Consider the following 5,806-nt stretch of genomic DNA (forward strand, 5'->3'; position numbering starts at 1 on the left):
ATTCCAAAAATATCTGTTTATATTATGGTTGCTTCAATCCTCCACTAATAAATTGGGATATCTAATGCTTTATTTTTTCTAAAAGATTTATACATGGATAAAAATGAGGATAGTGATTTCCTTTAAAAATGGATCTGACCATTAATTACAATAATATGGTCTACAACTTTTTTGCAGGATGCGAAAAACATCCATTTAGAATGACCTATAATTCGTGCCTGATTTTCTTTTATATAAAAATTATTATTTTATTATTCTCAGTTACGGAAAAATAGTATATTTTAATTTAGTATGAAGATAGTTATAAATTGGAGGGTTCGATTTATTCATTTAAAAATTAAAAATATTAAAATTCACAAATCGATGGATAAATTTTGTATTTTAAAAATTTAAAGTTCACAAATTGGATAGTAGGCTTTTGATTCAAAAATTTTAAAAAATTAAAAATTCACAAATCGGAGGATAGATTTTATATTTTAAATATTTTAAAAAATTAAAATTTACAAATCGAACCCTCTAATTTATGATCTTCATATAAAAAAAATACATACAAAGTTCACATATTGTTAAAAAATACTACTATAAATTTAATATCAAAATTAAAAATCTCACAATTCGTAGATTACCAAAACAGTCTTTTTACCATAAATGTTTTCGCAAATTGCAAAAAAAAAATTTTTTTGGACCCCATTTTGCAAGTTGCACGAAACCCTTAAACAATGACCAATATTTTTTCACATTTTGCAAGTTGCGAATACTGTTTCTTAAAATTTTTAACGAAGACCTTGGCCAGCGACGAATCTACTCTTAAAATAGGGGGACAAGTGCCTCTAGTAAAAATTTAAAAATTTTTTGGTAGTTCTTAATAATATAGGTTTAGTTGTCTCCATTACAAAATTAATTTTATCTCCACAACAAAACTAATATAGGTTATTGGCAATTTTTATAGATATTTTCATATTTGAAATAAGATTGAATAACAATTTTAGCCTTTTGATTGGTTGAGAAAATGAAAAATCTATTTCTAAGATCATACATTATGCGCTGTGATATTGGACTTATTAAAATTTCCAAAATTTTAAAATCTTAAATATAAAATTATCTTTAGTAATTTGTTGATTAGATAATTTAAAAAGTAACTATATTTTACAAATTATAATATTATAGTATAATTATAAAAATTATCATACTATATATATTTATCCCACTGTCAAAATTTTTTGGATTCGTCACTGACTTTGGCTATAAATACGACTAAGTACAAATGTTTTTTCAACATTGTGGGTGTTGGTGTGAAAGCAAAAAACTTTCTAGAGTTCAAGAAGAATAATGGTGGGCTTTTAGGAAGTAATGGAAGCTAGCATAAATTTAAGAATCTATTGTAACAATGAAGTTATACCACATACACATATAGGTCAATTTTGTCTGTGAATATCTAATTTCTTTTGTTTTATGCACTATATTGTTTATGGAGCTACAAAACGATCTTTGTCAAAATATACAAAGTCGCATTTCAAAGAGAAAAATATTTTACATAAGAACCCAGCTATAGCATTTGACAAATTAATGCAGTTTCAGACAATGTTCATTAGTAACAAATTGAGTATGCAATAAATGCTTTTAATTTATCAACAAATTCGAATTTAAGTGCCAAAAATAGAGTTGGATATTGAGTTTAAATGATTGGTTGCAAGTAAATTAAATGAGTCAAATATAAATAAAGGCAGAGAAATAGTTTGGTATGAAAATAAGAGTGATAATGAAAAAGACTTCGAAGTCAACCATCAAATTATTGACAAAAATAAGGATGGGATGATCGTCCAAAATGTAGTAAATCCATGTGCAAGCTAATATTCTTTCCAATGTCTCATCTTTTATACGGGTTATATGGATCTTGAAGCTATGTATGCATTGAAATATTTTGAGTATGCTAACTCGAGTATGTGATATAATAATATATTTTTTTCGTAATAGTTTTGGATGGAAACAAAAGTGACCACGTTATTAACTACAGTTACTAGTTACTATTTGTTTTTTGTAGGGAGTGAACTACTAACCCGGCCCCTGATTATTTCGCACAATGACAAAGCAACCCCTGACGAATATTGTAATCCACTTCGGTCCTTGTCCCATACCTCCGTCACACAAGCCGGTCCTTGTGGGTGAATCTCTGGTAAAAATGAACGAAGAACGCTGAGCTGTCACGGAGAGCGTGTGTGAGCTTGCTGATGTGGATGATTGCTGCAGACGTGGACATGTGAAATAGTCAGGGGGTTAATTGTCCGCATCTATGTCAACATAAAACGTGTCAAGGTTCGATTTGTCTTATTTAACTATTGGTTACCCATTTCGTTAGGATCAGCCACAAGAGGGCACTAATGCAATTGCATCTCAAATTGACCCTTTGGTAAATATTCTTTCAAGAAGAGGTACAACCAATAATAAACCAACAAATATTTTTGAATTATACTTTATACTAATTAATAACATTAATTGTCATTAATTATTGGTTATTTAAAATTTTTTTTAAAAGATACAAAATTAATGATTATTAATTGTCTCTTCTTACTCTAATTTAACTTTTACCATTTATTACGTAAACACTAATTCCTCTTTCCAAAAAAAACTTTGAAACTCCAAAAAACAAAAGGCACCAAAACATAAGATAAACAATCATCCAAATCCTAAGAAAAAAACATACAAAACATAGGAAAATGAATCATCCAAAACTAATAAAAAGAATAATCCAAATCCTAAGAAAAAACATATAAAACATAGGATAAAGAATCATCCAAACTAATAAAAAGAATCATCCGAAATATAGAAAAAAGAAAGATAAAAAACTAGTTAAAAAAATCATTCAAGGACAACCGGCGATGGCGCGTGAGGACGGTGCAGCAACGCTAGCGGTGCGAGGACGAAACCGCGGCAGCGTGGGGCATTGGGAAGAGGGATTAGGATTTGTGGTTTTGTGTGGTGAATGGTGAGTGGAAGTGAAAATAAATTAGGGTAAGTTTTGATTTGAAAATGGCATTAATGTAAATTAATCAAATTTTGAATTTGAAAAAATAATTTAAAACTAATCATTATTAATTGAGTTGTTCAATTCTTGGCTGGTGGACACTTGACTCCCTATACTTTTCCATATGGGCATGTCTAAAGATAGATTTTTTTATTATTTTATATATAATATTTTTGGATATCATTTTTTTTTTTTCACCACATATTTACCTTTTATCTGATTTATTGTGTGATAAACCCATATTTTATGATACATTTTGTGCTTAGTTTGAGTGATTTATTTAATCCTTCACCCACTTATTCATATTAATTGCATGGTTTTTACATTTCCTTCCTTATTATGTGATGTATGTGAAAAACATGTTTCCTATGCTTTAAAATTAAATATTTTAATTACCCTTTATTATCATTCGATGCCGTGATTTGTGTGTTGAGTAGTTTCAGATCTTCTAAGGCAGGAATGACTTAAAGGATGGAAATGAAACATACAAAAATGGAAGGAAAGCACAAAACGGAGTTTCTGAAGAAACTAGCATCCACGCGATCGCATGACTGATGCGACCGCGCGCCTTGAGCGAATCGCATATGACGCGGACGCATGACTGACGCGACCGCGTGACAAGGAAAACTCCAAATGACGCGACCGTGTGACCCACGCGGACGCGTGACAGAGGCCACGCACCAGAAATTACAGAAAATGCTCCCAGCAATTTCTGAAGCCCTTTTTGGCCCAAATCCAAGTCCAGAAGGCATAGACCAGAGGTTATGAAGTGAGGGAATGCATCCATTCAGGAGAGTCTTCAATTTTAGTCACTTTTCCATGATTTAGATTTAGTTTTGGAGAGAGGTTCTCTCCTCTCTCTCTTAGGATTAGGATTTAGGATTTCTCTTAGGTTTTAGGAGTGACTCTTAATCTCAGGTTCAATGTTCTTTTATTTTATATTTATCTCTTATTTTCAGATACTTTAATGCTTATATTAGTTATGTTGCCTATTTGGCTTATGCTATATTCATATTATGATTTTCTTTGAATTAATATTATGTTGCCTATTTCAGTTTATTGTTGCCTATTTGGCTTATGCTATATTCATATTCCTATTTGAGGCATTTTTATTCCAGTAGATTTACTTTTTCTCTTTTTGGTCTTGGTTAAGAAATCAGTAATTCGGGAGTTATCAAACTCAAACATGCTTGATAATTGTTATCTTTGCTAATTGAATTGTTCTTCAATAATCCCAATCTTTTCTCCGGAAATAAATAGAATCCGAAGATCAGACTAATTAATCCCTTGACCTTCCTTTGCCTTAGTAAGGGTTAACAAAGTGGAATTAAGATTCAATTTTCATCATCATTGATAAGGATAACTAAGACTGGATTTCCAATTTCTCATACCTTGCCAAAAGTCTGTTTTATGTCATTAATTTAGTTTAATTGCCATTTAAATTACTCGCCATTAAATTACTTGTTCCTCATTCTTGAAACCCCAAATTTACAATCTCCATAATCATTAATAAGAACATACTTCCCTGCAGTTCCTTGAGAAGACGACCCGAGGTTTAAATACTCGGTTATCAATTTTAAGGGGTTTGTTATTTGTGACAACCAAAACGTTTGCACGAAGGAATTTTTGTTGGTTTAGAAACTATATCTACAACGCGTTTATGAAATTCTTTACTAGCAAAAATTCTAACGTCATTGTGCTAATTAGATGTTCTACTAATTTTTACCTTACATATTTAAATTAACTATGATAAAATTTTACAATCTTTTTAACAATAAACACTACTTATCTTAAATAATTGATACAGTTAATTTTAGATTGATTGTTTACATAAACAATTTTGGTGAAAGATATTTAAGTATTTTTTGTATAAACATTCAAAGAATCTAAAAGTATGATTTAATTCAACTAGAACAATTGGCATTGAATTTACCTAAATTTTAATCTTTTAAATTGTTGAGTCAATAACTAATTTTGTACTTTATGATGACAAATATAATTAATTATTTCTTATTATAACTAATCATTATAATGAGCATTATAGGAATCAGTCAAAGATGATATCAAGTCAAATTAAAAAAAAAATATGCACAATCAAAACAACAAATAATGCACTCCAAAATCAGATCATATTCATAAGGAGTTATTATATTCGAACTTGAGGAATAAAGAATGAAAGATCTTCTTAATGCCAACCGCAATAAGCATAATTGGTGTAACCACTAGTTTTGTGAAAAAAGAAATTATATCAACTTTGAAGAAGAATATATCAATCTCTATATAAGAAGAACAAAGACAAGAAAGAAGACAACTATTTAAGTAAAATCTAATTTGATATACAAGCCTATTCCTTTAGCATATTGAGTGTGTTTTTATTCTCTTGTGTTTAGAATTAAGATCAATTTAAAAGATATAAAAAAAGACAAAAAGAGGAGTTTATACAAAAATCAAAATACAATCATTGTTTGAGTGTTTATATTTGAAAGTTGCCTGTTAGAATATACTTAGTTACCATTAACGGTTGGGTTAATACTTAGGTTATTTAATAAGCTTAAAATAGTTTAAATGGTTTACAAGAGTGTGAGTCTCTTAGTACTAGTAATTGTAATTCAATTTGATTATAGTAAAAATTCTACCATTATTATTGTGGTAGAGATTAAAAGTAAGTCATAACCGAACCAAGATATATTGAAGCGTCACTATTCTCCTACTTTATTTTTTTTTACTATTTCAATTTTGTTCTACAATACTTACGAGATAAAACCAAAAATTATTTTTTAAACT

The sequence above is a fragment of the Arachis ipaensis genome, chromosome B08 (assembly GCF_000816755.2).
Source record: "Arachis ipaensis cultivar K30076 chromosome B08, Araip1.1, whole genome shotgun sequence".
Taxonomy (NCBI): Eukaryota; Viridiplantae; Streptophyta; class Magnoliopsida; order Fabales; family Fabaceae; genus Arachis; species Arachis ipaensis.